The sequence below is a fragment of the Suncus etruscus genome, chromosome 14, assembly GCF_024139225.1.
Source record: "Suncus etruscus isolate mSunEtr1 chromosome 14, mSunEtr1.pri.cur, whole genome shotgun sequence".
NCBI classification, from domain to species: Eukaryota; Metazoa; Chordata; class Mammalia; order Eulipotyphla; family Soricidae; genus Suncus; species Suncus etruscus.
The window spans coordinates 37,408,177-37,422,721 of NC_064861.1; the positions used below are offsets into that span (position 1 = coordinate 37,408,177).

Sequence of the window (14,545 nt, forward strand, 5' to 3'; positions counted from 1 at the left end):
GAGCTTAGAGCCAGGAGTATCCCCTGAGCGATGCCAGATGTGACCCAAAAACAAAACAAAATAAAGAAAAAAAAAAGAGAAGAAATTATTCCTGGTGGGCTCAGGGGACCATAGAGATGCCCGAGATAAAACCCAGGTCAGCTGTGTGCAAGGCAAATTTCCTATATACTTCTACTGTGCAATCCCTTGGCCACAGAATAATTTCAAATTTTAAGAAAATGAACAAAATTTAATTAGCATAAAATATCCATAGTAATCACTATAATGTTGAATAGTTTTAAAACAGTAATTTTACTATATTCACAGTATTATACAAGCATTATGGCTTTCTAATTCCAAAACATTTCCAATCAGTATAAGATTCCTTTATTCTTACCATCTACCTACAATTAAGTTTTCATCCTGAGGAATTTTTGCTAAAAGATGGAGTTATTTTTGACTTCAAGATACAATACACTCTTTTCCTTCATTAAAATTGACTTGACTTATCTCTGGGATTTTAGAAAAGAGATGTTACTCCTGACTTTCTTAAGAATAAGGGGTCAGAGCAATAGTACAGAAGGTAGAACATTTTCCTTGCATGCAGAAGACCCAGGTTTAATTCCTGGGACCCACTATGAACCTGAGCCCTACCAGGATTCATTCTTGAACACAAAACCAAGAATAAAGCTAAGTACTAGTGGATATAGTTCTTCATTTTCAATAAAGAATTGTGCTAAATCTTCTTGTTCTGTACTCTGTATATGGAATGATAAGGCCTGGAGGACAATTTATTTATAACATGTTTTGATGAATATTAAGTCTGCTATTAAGACCAACCAATTAGAAAAATTATTTAGAAAAATTTCTGCTCATTGGCAAAACACTCGGGAACTCTGATGAAGATATACAAAGAAATTGATGTTGTTCGTATTTTTGTGCCCACGGATGACAGCTTTTTACTATCCTTGAGGAATGTATTTTGAGAGGCTAAACTGATTTCTCTGATGGACTTGGACAAAGTTAATTGAGAACATTCTGGAAAGAATTTACTATTCTACATGACAGTAAAAACATTAATGACTTATAAAAGGAGATGTTTAAAAAATCGACATTAATAAGACCTTTGAAGTAGTCATTACAGTTCTCATTAGCCATAAGTATCAAGGCAAGGCAAAAAAAGGTTAAAGGCTCTGAAGGTGGGTTAGTATTTTTAACAATAAATTATTATTATTTTTGTTTTGTTTTGTTTTGTTTTGTTTGGGGGGGGCACACCCGGCAGTGCTCAGGGGTTGTTCCTGGCTATCTGCTCAGAAACAGCCCCTGGTAGGCATGGGGGACCATATGGGATGCCAGGATTTGAACCAACCACCTTGGGTCCTGGGTCGGCTGCTTACAAGGCAAATGCTGCTGTGCTATCTCTCAGGCCCCCAACAATAAATTATTTTAACTGAGTCATGACAATGGGGTGTTTTAAACATAGAGTACAATATGGTTTAAATACAACTTTTACATGCATTGGGACATATATATATATATGTATGTATGTATGTATGTATCACTTATTGCAATGGTTTGGGACAGAACATATCTTGAGATCAAATATTGTGAGAGAGATATTGGGGTCACATTTGTCTATATTTGAGATCTAATTCTAGTTCTGTTCTCAGAACAGAGGGTGTTCTGAGGGTGCTCAGGGAACCATATGTCAAACCAGGGATATAACCAGGGCTAACTGAGGTAGACACCATGCAAGACAAATGTATTATCTATCCTGTTCTATCTATCCAGTTCCAAGTTGTATGTTTTATATGTATTATTAAAAGTCATTGAAATGTCAACCTTATTATAAATTTTTCCTCAAAAGTATAGGTAACTTTATTCAGACATTGAATCCTGGATAAGCCTGATCTTTGATTTATCCACACTGGTGTGTGTTTATGATGTGAGAAAAACCAAAAGATGAGGGAGGAGTTGATATGACTTTCAATGCGACAATGGAAACATTCATGTTTGGGGTTAATAACTTTTTTGGTTCACAAACTCTATTAGAAGGAAAGAAAAAATGCAAAGAATGAGTGCATTTCTTTTAGTATACTAGCTTAAAATCTATAGACTATCATCTGGTAAAAGGTAGGAGCTTTAATAATAGCAAACAACTAATGCTAAAGAGCTAACAACAGGAATCAGTCAATAAAGTTCTTTTAAACAGTGACTGTCTTTCTAAGTCAATGGAAGCAAAGATAGTTTTGAATTTTACCCTGAGCTTTGTGCATACTGAGGTTTACCAAAATATGAACTCATACTTTGAAGGGGCACATTAGACCTTTCACTGAATTCTGTTAATAAATAAAATTATAAACATTTCAGGTACAGGCTATGGAAATGACAAGGAATTTGCCTTGGGCTATGATTATTTTTACAAAGTAAAACCAACAAACAACAGTCATGCTGTAAGTTTCCTACTTTGCCAGTTTTATTATAAAGGGGGTTTCTTTTCAGTTGAATTTTCCATTCACTTAAATAACTTATTTCTTTGGAGGTAATTTCCTAATGTTTTGTGACAGCCTTCTGATAAAATATTTTATAGATTCTGGAGAGATGAAATAGTGGGCAGTGCTCTTGCCTTGCACACAGTGGGCCCAGGTTTGATCCCAGATCTCATATGGTCCCTGGAGCCCCACAGTAGTAATCTTTGAGTGCAGAGCCAGGAGTAACCCAAGTGCATACCAAGAGCAAATTAAGAACAACAACAGAAAAAGAATATATGTATACATGTATATGTGTATTTGTTTGGGGGTATTAAGAGTACTGAATTTGGGTGGGTGGGGGAAAATTGAATCTTGAAGATCTCTTCATCAAGGAAAAATATCTATATTCCATGGTAGTTTTACTTGATTACCAGGTGAGATTTTTAACATATGTGTTGGTTTGATCCCTCACTCTTTCTTTCCAGTCATGAGTTAAATCTTCCTTAATTATATATTTTCAATTTGGGGGACATAATAATGGTAATGGGGGATCACTTTCCACTCTGTATTTGGAGGTTCTTGTAGTTCTAATGGTTACTAGTGGTGCTCCGGGTTTTATCTGATGCTGGGAATGAAACTTAGGCCTTCTCCTTTCAAAGGATGCTTTGATTGCACTCAGCCAGTTGAACTATCTCTTTGGATAGACTTATTTATTAAAAATAAAATTTGAATTGAATTAACATGGGATTCAGTTACAAAATTGTTCATGATACAATGTCTGAATTCCTTCAACAGTATACATTTCCCTCCACCAATGTCCCCAGTTCACCTTTTCTTAAATGAAGTGTTTTTATCCCGTTAAAGCCCTGTGCTTCTGGTAGGTACTATTAGAACATTCTCATTTTCTATCCCCTTTTCCTTCTACCTTGTTACTTGGTGGTAAGCATATAACCAAAACTCTGTTAACTATAGTTTCTTTTTCTTGCATACAAAGATTTTTCAGATGAGCACAAGCCATGATCAAATTTATTTGTATAATTTTTTTTACAAGTTGGTTGGAAATGCTTTCTTTACTCTCTAATGGATACCAAGAACAACCCTGAAAACTGCTGATGGTTATATTTCCAGTATCTTCTGATATCCTGATTGAAAACATAAAGATTTAATAGAGAGAGGCAGAGATGATGGACAATACCAGTGATAACACCCCAAACCCTGAATGTAATGGACTCTAAGGCTAATAGCATATGCCTTTTCTGTGTTTACACAATGCCAACAAGTCACCCTTTCTCCTTAAGCTATGATGAATTAGCATCTCTTGTTATCAAACAGAGCTTTGAGAACTGAAAGCAAGTATTTTATAAAAGGGCACGTAAGTCACACAATTATGAGAGGAAGTATGGTGGTCTGTTTGGAGAAAGTCTGGGGGTAGAGCAACACTTATTATTTTATTGTTAAATGGGGGCATCGTTGTATTTTTAATTTTTTTTTCAGGCCACACACGTTTGATGCTCAGGGGTTACTCCTGGCTAAGCACTCAGAAATTGCCCCCGGCTTGGGAGGACAATATGGGACATCAGGGGATCGAACCACAGTCCTTCCTTGGCTAGTGCTTGCAAGGCAGAAACCTTACCTCTAGTGCCACCTCGCCGGCCCCTGTATTTTTAATTTAATAACATCTTCTAGGACTACTTTCAAGGGAATTGAGAAGAAGGGCAGGTGACCAACGTTTCTGTAAATTAGTACTTACAATGACGTTGCCAATCTCTTAGGCTAGTTAATAAAGGGTGAGGCTACATGGACTTATGGGAGAGCAAGAATGTGCAAATATTTAATTTAGGATTACAATTAGGATTATATATCAGAAGTAACGTGTGGGTTCAAAGGGAGTGACTGTTTTCATCCATAATAGACTTTGTACCATCATCTGGTTTTATGAAAATCTAAATGTTTTCTCAATATATTAGATTTCCCCCATATTATCATATATATATATATATATTTGTATTTTTTAGGGAAAGAGAAAGAATCACTGGAAGCGATATATCTATATCTGTATCTATATATATGTGTATATATATATATATATATATATATATATATATATATATATATATATATATATATATATATATATATATATATATATATGAGAGAGGAGAGAGAATTTGCAAAGAAGGAATGGTGAAATTGAGATTGAGATTTTTTTACTCTCAGTCTCCAAATGAGTTCTGGAATCTTGGTAACATTTTAATTTCAACCTATTCAAAATATCAAAGGAGAAAAAGTTGTTTAAATTAATGAATAGTGGGGCTATGGAGAAAGAGTACAGCAGATAAGACGCTCACTTTGTATTTGATCCAACTTTGATTCCAGACACCCTATAGGGTCTCCCAAGTTCTGCCAAAGAGTGATCCCTGAATATAGATAGAGCCAGGAGTAAGCCCTGAACACTGCCCAGTACGACCCCAAAACAAACCAAAAAGTAAAATACGACTGTCATTAAAATTGAGATCGATACCTACAAGATCTTTTGATGTAGAGTTTTTCTCAAATGAGCTAGAGAATTTTCTCCACTGTGCCATAAATGATAGGCAAGACATTATCAGCTCTTTGTTATGCACAGATAAGCAATGTGAAATATGACTGTGATTACTTCAGATAAATATCTTTAAAAATTATATTGGATGATGGATTTTAATTTTGATGGACATTCCCAAACAGTGGTTAGGGGCCTCAGGACCCATTCCCTATGATGCTCAATCAACTGGCATAGTGTTTCAATGGTGGTCCTTGAGGATGAAAGTGCTGCTCAGTCCTGCAGTGCTGCGGACAATCTGGGCCACAGCCTTCAGTGCCGGAGGGGAGGGGCAGGATAATGGAAATCAAGCCCAGATCTCAACCCCTGTGCTCTTTCCCCAGCCTTTAATTGTAGATTTTAGGTTCATGGCGGTGAAAAAATATGTATAAATGGTCTTTATATTGGACTGTTAAGGCGTCAAGGAAATCAGTCAGTTCATAGAAGTAACTGTTTAACATACCATTTTCCACATTAGGTAAGAACATTAGGCAGAATTGAACATTAAAACCAAACTCATATTTAAAATATTACTATGTGGTCAGGATTCTGGGAGAGGGTCCCTATCTGAAGTCATTTGGTGCTTACTTCTTCCTCTATTTAATTCTACTTTCCTCTGCCCTTTCCCCACCCCCAAAATTTACTTATGATAAAAGAAAAGAAACCAGATTCAGAAAATGCTGTATTCCCTGCTATCCATAAGTGTCACACATTGAAAGGAGGACATTTATTCCAGGGACCTCAACTTTGCAAGAGACCCACCAGGTAGGTTTGATATGCTGATGTATAGGTGGAATGAAAGGACCTACCTGTGTTAGCACTGTTGTGGCATCTGGGGAGAGGTGAGTCACTGCATTCACTACCCAGGGTTGACATCATCACATTCCTAATCTGGGGTGAGGCCATCAATATCTCTAACTCTGTGCTTAATTTTAGAAGATCCACAAATGTACTTAACTTAGAAATTATTCTAAAATTATTAGCTATATGTGTACTTAGGGAAAAATTGGCTAAATTTTTGCTAATTATACTGTATTGTTAAAATACTATACTGCTGAGATTGCTACAATCTGAATGAAAAGCAGTGAGGGTAGGGTGGGGGGAGGTTCCCACTTCTGTTTTTAGCTTCGATTTGGTTTAGATGTGTTTTCTAGGAGGACTTTATTTAAAAAAAAAACAAACCTAAATCAAGGTTACTCATAATGTATTTTTAATTCTCCCAGTTTCTTTTCTGGCTTGCTAATGAATCCTAAAACTGATTTCTGCTTTTCTGTCTTAGCTGACAAGCCTGCCTACACATTTGTACAATTTCTTCTCCACATTCCTACTCCAGAGCCACATCACTAGCAGACTTTTCTTCTTAGTCCCTGGCTTTCCCTTATTGTTTCCCAGCAGATTCAAGAACGCTTTGATTCAATTCTGTAACCCCTGAGACTTACATGAAGTTTCAACTGGTCTCTGCCTATTTTATGGTGAAAGTGAGCCCAGCCTGGAGTGAGTAGTTATGCTTCTCTATTTATGCTGAATGGTGACCTAACCAGGTTAGCGTGCTGCTGGGCCAGTATGCTGCCAGGCACGGAGGCCTTGCTTTTTGCTTTGTTCCCGATAAAGTACGTACATCACCCAGAAATGAGAGGGCCAGTGTGCAAGAGTCACATGGTAATACTGACCTCTAGGGGCTAGCTTTGTAAACAGGCTCTCGCTCTTACAGAGTTCTTGAATTTTCATGTTGGCCTTGTGCCTTGTGATAATATCTGCCTAGAGTTTTGAATCCTTTTCTTATGCTTAAGTTTCTTTTAAAAAAAAAAACACATACACACAAAACCATCATTGGAGACAAATATATCAAACAAGTAAAAACAACTAATGGTGTCTGAACAAACATGGCTTTTGAAGCCCAGTTTAGATGAAATGTTTATCTAGTTTAAATCTAATTTTTTAATTTATTTTATTTTTTTATTTAAACAAATTTATTACATACATGGTTGTGTTTGGGTTTCAGCCATGTAAAGAAGACCACCCATCACCAGTGCAACATTCCCATCACCAATGTACCAAATCTCCCTCCTCCCAACCCAACCCCCACCTGTACTCTAGACAGGCTTTCTATTTCCCTCATACATTCTCATTATTAAGATAGTTCGAAACGTAGTTATTTCTCTAACTAAACTCATCCCTGTTTGTGGTGAGCTTCATGAGGAGAGCTGGAACTTCCAGCTCTTTTCTCTTTTGTGTCTGAAAATTATTATTGCCAGAATGTCTTTCATTTTTCTTAAAACCCATAGATAAGTGAAACCATTCTGCATCACTCGGCATAATAGATTCCATGTACATCCATGTATAGGAAAATTTCATGACTTCATCTCTCCTGACAGCTGCATACTATTCCATTGTGTATATGTACCACAATTTCTTTAGCCATTCATCTGTTGAAGGGTATCTTGGCTGTTTCCAGAGTCTTGCTATGGTAAATAGTGCTGCAATGAATATAGGTGTAAGCAAGGGATTTTTGTATTGTATTTTTGTGTTCCTTGGATATATTCCTAGGAGTGGTATAGCTGGGTCGTATGGGAGTTTTTGGAGGAATCTCCATATTGCTTCCCGTAAAGGTTGAACTAGATGGCATTCCCACCAGCAGTGGATAAGAGTTCCTTTCTCTCCACATCCCCACCAACCACTGCTTGCTCTCATTCTTTGTGATGTATGCCAATCTCTGGGGTGTACCTCATAGTTGTTTTGATTTGCATCTCCCTGATGATTAGTGATGTGGAACATTTTTTCATGTGTCTTTTGGCCATTTGTATTTCTTCTTTGTCAAAGTGTCTGTCCATTTCTTCTCCCCATTTTTTGATGGGATTAGATGTTTTTTTCTTGTAAATTTCTGTCAGTGCCTTGTATATTTTGGAGATTAGCCCCTTATCTGATGGGTATTGGGTGAATAGTTTCTCTCACTCAGTGGGTGACTCTTGTTCCTGGGCGCTAAATTTAATGAAATAAGTGTATGTGCTCCTATCATACTATTTGAAGTCAACAATAAAAGCCCAATCTCCATGTCATAGTATCGTTTACCTCTTTCAGAGTTTTTATCTGGATCTGACTTTGTGAATTGGTTCTTTTTAATAGAGATAATTAAATAAAGAACTCTGGCTACCAGCTTAAATTTTATCACTGAGGTGATAACATGTAAAAATACTCAGGTATTTACAGTCAGTAAGGTGCTTGCCTCACATGTGACCAACCCTGGTTCAATTCCTAGCACCATACATGGTCCCTGAGCATAGCCAGGAGTCACTTCTGAACACAGAGCACAGAACTCCTGAGAATTGCCCATTGTGGCCCAGCTCCCTCACCCTCCTCCTAAAATAGAAATGAAAAAAATCTAAAAACTTTTCTTTTGAAGAGCAAAGTTATCTTTAACTTAAAGTTAAGTAAAAAAAAAAAAAGAAGTGATAGAATTAAGAAAAATATCTTAAAATGTAGAAGTAACATTTAATGGTGAATGGATGGTTCAATATATGCAACTCAATCAACATCATATACCACATACTAAAAGGAAGGATAAAAATCTCACAATCATATCAATTGGTGCAGAAAAAGCATTTGTCAAAATCCAACACCCATTCCTAAGTAAAACCTTCATCAAAATAGGGTTGGCAGAAACCTTTCTCAATATAGTAACAGTCATTTATGAAAAGCCCATAGTCAACATTATTCTTTTTTTTTTTTTTTTGGTTTTTGGGCCACACCCGGTAACGCTCAGGGGTTACTCCTGGCTATGTGCTCAGAAGTTGCTCCTGGCTTGGGGGACCATATGGGACACCGGGGGATCGAACTGCGGTCCGTCCAAGGCTAGCGCAGGCAAGGCAGGCACCTTACCTTTAGTGCCACCGCCCGGCCCAACATTATTCTTAATGGTGAAAAACTGAAATCATTTCCACTATGACCAGACACTAGTAAAGAATATATATTGTCTCCACTCTTATTCAACATAGAAGTCCTAGCAATAACAATTAGACAAGAAAGGAACCCAATTTGAAAAGAAGAAAGTCAAATCATCTCTATTTGCAAAAAAAATGATGACATATATTGAAGACCCTAAATAGTCCACCATAAAGGTCTTAGAAACAATAAAACAATACAGCAAGGTGGCCAGATATAAAGTCAATATTAAAAAAAGACAGTTGCATTTATTTTTCAGGGGAGAGTACGAACGCAGTCCCCCACTGCCACAAATTATGCAGTCGAGTTTCCCACATTTGGGGAAATCACAGGGGTCAGCACACCCGAAGTGCAATGGGTGAACCTTGCCCTGGGGAAACCACCTTCGTGATCATGGTATCTCCCCTGCCAGGTAAGTATTGACAGTTGCATTTTTTATGTAAATAATGACACAGAGGAAAAAGAGATTAAAAAGTCTACCCCATATTAAAAGGTATCCAAATCTATTGAGTACCTAGGAATTAAACTAACACAAGAGGTGAGAAAACTATACTATAAAAACTTCAAAACACTTAATAAAAAATATTGAAGAAGACCTAAGGAAATTGAAAAACACTCCATGTTCATGGATCAGAAGAATCAATATGATCAAAATTACCATCTTACTTAAACTATTATATAGATTCAATGCAATCCCTATTCAGATTCAGACAGCATTCTCCAAGGACTTAGAACAATCAATTATAAAGTTTGTGTGAAACTATGAAAGACCTAGGATAGTCAAATACATATTGGTAAACAAGAAACTGGGAAGCATCTATTTATCTAACTTAAGGGTCTACTACAAAGCCATAGTGATCAAAACAGCATGGTATGGGAATAAACAGACTTTCAGACCAATGGGTCAGAATAGAAAAATCCATTGATAAACCCCCAATTATATGGTCAATTAATCTTTGACATAGGAGCCAAGAATTTGAAATGGAATAAAGACAGTTTCTTCAACAAATGGGGTTGAAACAATTGGATAACAATGTGTAGGAAATTAAAGATCTATCCACATCTTACACCTTACACAAAAGTGAATTTAAGTGGATTAAAGATGTTGAGATTAGGCCCAAATCTATAAAGTTCATTGAGAAACTATAGGCAGAACACTCCAAGACTTAGATCTCAAAGTAGTCAATGGGACTAATAACATCAAACCTGAATAAATGGGACTAAAAAGTTTCTGTATGACAAAATAAAAACAGGCTAAAATTAGAAAACATCTAACTGAATGGGAGAAAATCAGATAAAGTTTGATATTTAGGATATAAAAAGTATATACAAAAGTTAATTCCTCAAAACCTAAAATCTAAAAAAAATTGGGGAGAGAAAATGAACAAACACTTCTCTGAGGAAGACCAACAGATGGCCAACAGACACATGAAAAATGTTCATCATCACTTATCATTAGGGAAATCCAAATCAAGACACTAATGAGATATCATCTTACATCTGTGAGGTTGGCACATATCAAAATAATGGGTACAGGGGTTGGAGCAATGGTGCAGTGGTAGATCATTTGCCTTGCACGCAGCTGACTCAGGAAAGACCATATGGTCCCCCAAGCAAGGAGTGATTTCTGAGCTCATAGCCAGAAGTAACTCCTGAGTGTCACTGGGTGTGGTCCCTCCCCCAAAAATAATGGGAACATTCTCTGTTGGTGGGGATATTTTGAGAAAGAAACTCTCATCTACTCTGGTGGGAATGTTGCTTGGTCTAGCCTCTATGAAACACAGTATGGAGGGTTTTCAGAAAACTCAAAATTGAGCTGCCATATGACCCAACAATCCGACTTTTGGATATCTATCCCCAGGAAAGAAAAACATTCATCCAAAAGGATATATACACACTGTGATTCATTGCAGCACTCAGTACAATAACTAAGACTTGGAATCAACCTAGATGCCAAACAACAGACAAGTGGATAATAAAAATGTGGTCATATATACAATGAAATATTGCATAGCTCTAAGGAATGCTGTAATCATGCTTTCAGCACTATGAATGAAACCGGAATAGATGTTAAATAAAGTAATCCAGAGAAGAATAAATGCAGAATGATATCACTTATATGAGATATTTTAAAGAACTACAATGGTCTCAATGTGAGTTGTCATAAATACCTTTGGCCTCACAGTATAGCGAGGAGGAGAAAAACTGAGTAGAAGAGGAGAAACAAATATAAAAATTTTAATCTGAAAGGATTGGGGCCAGGGGCTAACCAGTCTGATGTATTCGTGGAGATTAAAGAAAAAAAAAGAACATATTTAAATATCTATGCCAAATTCAATAACAATGGAATCAGGAAACCTAACTAATAATTTGAAGTTTGTTTATTTTTAACAATATTTTTAAGCACCATGATTATAAACATGTTTGTAGCTGGGTTTCAGTCATAAAAAGAGCACCCCCCTTCACCAGTGCAACATTCCCACAACCAATGGTCCCCATCTCCTTCCTCCCCTACCCCTTGCTTGTATTCGAGACAGTCATTCCATTTCTCTCACTCACTATCATTGCATGAGAGTTGTTAAGGTAGTTATTTTTCTAACTGTACTCACCACTTTTTGTTGTAAGCTTCATATTGTGGGCTGAACCTTCTAGCCTCATGTCTTTTGTTTCTAGGTACTGTTAAAATAATGTCTTTTATTTTTCTTAAATCCCATTAATGAGTGAGACTATTTTGTGTCTATCTCTCACCCTCTGACTTATTTCACTTAGCATAATAGTTTCCATGTCCATCCATGTATAGGAAAATTTCATGACTTCATCTCTCCTGATGGCTGCATAATATTCCATTGTGTACAAGTACCACAGTTTCTTTAACCATTCATTTGTTGAAGGGCATCTTGGTTGTTTCCAGAGTCTGGCTATTGTAAATAGTGCTGTGATGAATATAGGTGTGAGGAAGGAATTTTTGTATTTCATTTTTTGTGTTCCCAGGGTATATCCCTAGGAGTGGTATAGTTGGATCAAATGGGAGCTCAATTTCCAGTTTTTTGAGGAACCTCCATATTGTTTTCCATAAGGGATGAACTAGATGGCATTCACACCAGCAGTGAATGAGAGTTCCTTTTTTCCCACCTCCCCGCCAGCACTTATTTTTCTTGTTCTTTGTGATGTGTGCCAGTCTCTGTGGTGTGAGATGGTATCTCATTGTTGTTTTGATTTGAATCTCCCTGATAATTAGTGGTGTGGAACATTTTTTTTCATGTGCCTCTTGTCCATTTGTATTTCTTCTTTGAGAAATTGTTCGTTTCTTCTCCCCATTGTTTGATGGGGTTAGATTTTTTTTCTTGTTAAGTTCTGTCAGTGACTTGTATATCTTAGATATTAACCCCTGTCTAATGAGTACTGGGTGAATAGTTTCTTCCATTCTGTGGGTGGCTTTAGTATCCTAGTCACTATTTTCTTTGAGATGCAGAAGCTTCTCAACTTAATATAGTCCCATCTGTTTAATTTTGCTTCCACTTGTTTGATGTTTCCACTTGTTTGAGAATGTTTCCTTCTTGAAGATGCCTTAGTCTCAAAGTCATGGAGTGTTTTACCTACATGTTCTTTTATGTGCCTTATGGTTCCAGGTCGGATATCAAGGTCTTTAATCCACTTGTGCATCCATTTGTGTTAGATGAAGGTCCATGTTCGCTTAGTTACATGTGGTTGACCAGTTGTCTTGATGAAGAGGTTTTCCTTGCTCCATTTTGCTTTTCTTGCCCTTTTATTAAAGATTAATTGATTGTATGTCTGAGGATAATAATATGAAATTTAAATGGGCCTGTTACACTGCAAGCTGGGAGGCAAAGGGTGGTGGTTGGGATATACTCTGGGAACATAGTAGAGGGAGATCAACACTGGTGATGGAATTGGCCCTAATTCATTTTATGTCTTAAATCCAACTATGAAGGATTTGTAACTCACAGTGGGTTCAATAAAATAAAATTTAATTAAAAGAGGAAAAATAAAAATAAGTAATTAATAGTATAAAATATTACCCATAGCAGAAACAAAAAAGCTGTGCATAAACCTGACTCATCTATATGGACCATCATAAATCCAAACTGAGAGGTGTGAGATTTAAAAAAAATTAACTTAAAATGCATGTTAAATTTTTAACTGAACTGGGTTAGTGATCCCAGGCAAGAGTATAGCTGTTCACTTCACTCGTGATTGCACATTTCTTCTAGTCAAGAAGTCCCTCTATGACACATTAAAAACAACAACAACACTGAAAAGGTCACAATGGAAAACAACGCAGAACACTATACACCTTGTGACTGAAGAAGCTAATTCTACTTACTTGAATTCTCCAATCAGGACTTTAGAGAGGAAATGTTAAGGCTGTTTAAAGAACTCCAATAAACCATGGAACAACCTAAGTGCCTGAGAACAGAAGAGTGGCTAAAGGAACAGTGGTAAACCTGCACAATGGAATACTGTGCAGGTATTAAGAAAAATGAAGTCAGGGTCCAAACAATAGTACAGTGGCTTGCTTTGCACACGGCCAACACAGGACGAACATCGGTTTGAATCCCAGCATCCCATATGGTCCCCCAAGCCTATCAGGGGAGATATCTGAGAGCAGAGCCAGGAGTAACCCCTGAATGCCTATGGGTGTGGCCCAAATACCAAAAAAAAAAACCTCATGAATTTTGTTTATACATGGATGGATATGTAGAGTATTATGCTGAGTGAAATGAGTCAGAGGGAGTGGATAGACATAGAATAATTTGTGGAAGAAATGAAAAATATAAAATGGGGGCCAGATCGATAGCACAGCGGTATGGCATTTGCCTGGCATTTGGCTGATCCAGGATGGACCTTAGTTCGATCCCCGGCTTCCCATATGGTCCTCCAAGCAAGGAGTGATTTCTGAGTGCATAGTCAGAGTAACCCCTGCGCGTCACCAGGTGTGGCCCAAAAACAAAAAAAAAAAAAAAGAAAAAAAAAGGTATGGTAATAATAGCTAGAGACAATATTGCTGGGGTTCAGGAGGACCTCTCCCTGGAAGGAAACTTGCTACAAAGAGTGGTGAAAGCAGTTAGGGTAGTGAAAGGTCCACCATGACAATGATAGTTGGAACAGAACACTCTGGACAAGAACTGGGAATGAAACAGATCAAGTGATTATGCATGGTACCCATTCATTAACAACAGTGTCAAAAAAGAAGAGAAAAAGAGAAGTAAAACGCCTGTCCCAGAGGAAGGTATGAAGGGGATGTTGATGGGAGGGTGGAAAACTGGGTACATCAGTGGCAAGAAATTTGTACTGGTGAAGGATGCTGTACATGCTATGACTGAAACTCAACCACAAACAATTTTGTAACCATGGTGCTTAAATAAAGCAATTATGTGTGTGTGTGTGTGTGTGTGTGTGTGTGTGTATAAAAGAATTATCTGTTAGCAAATATATATCAACCAAATGAAAAATTTTCTGATTAGATTTAGTAGGGAATACAAAAGAGAACCATATTACAAACAGAAATTACTGAATTTAAATTTGCTCAAATTTGAAGAAATAAGATAATTATAAT

The 14,545-nt window shown here is 36.9% G+C and overlaps 1 non-coding gene across 1 annotated transcript; it reads right to left on the reverse strand.

Annotated features, from left to right (window-relative positions):
- Window positions 1-9,223: 9,223 nt before the first annotated feature.
- On the reverse strand, window positions 9,224-9,387 carry LOC126029286 (U1 spliceosomal RNA). Its single transcript, XR_007502910.1, has one exon. It is a non-coding gene; the product is annotated as a U1 spliceosomal RNA (small nuclear RNA).
- Window positions 9,388-14,545: the final 5,158 nt, after the last annotated feature.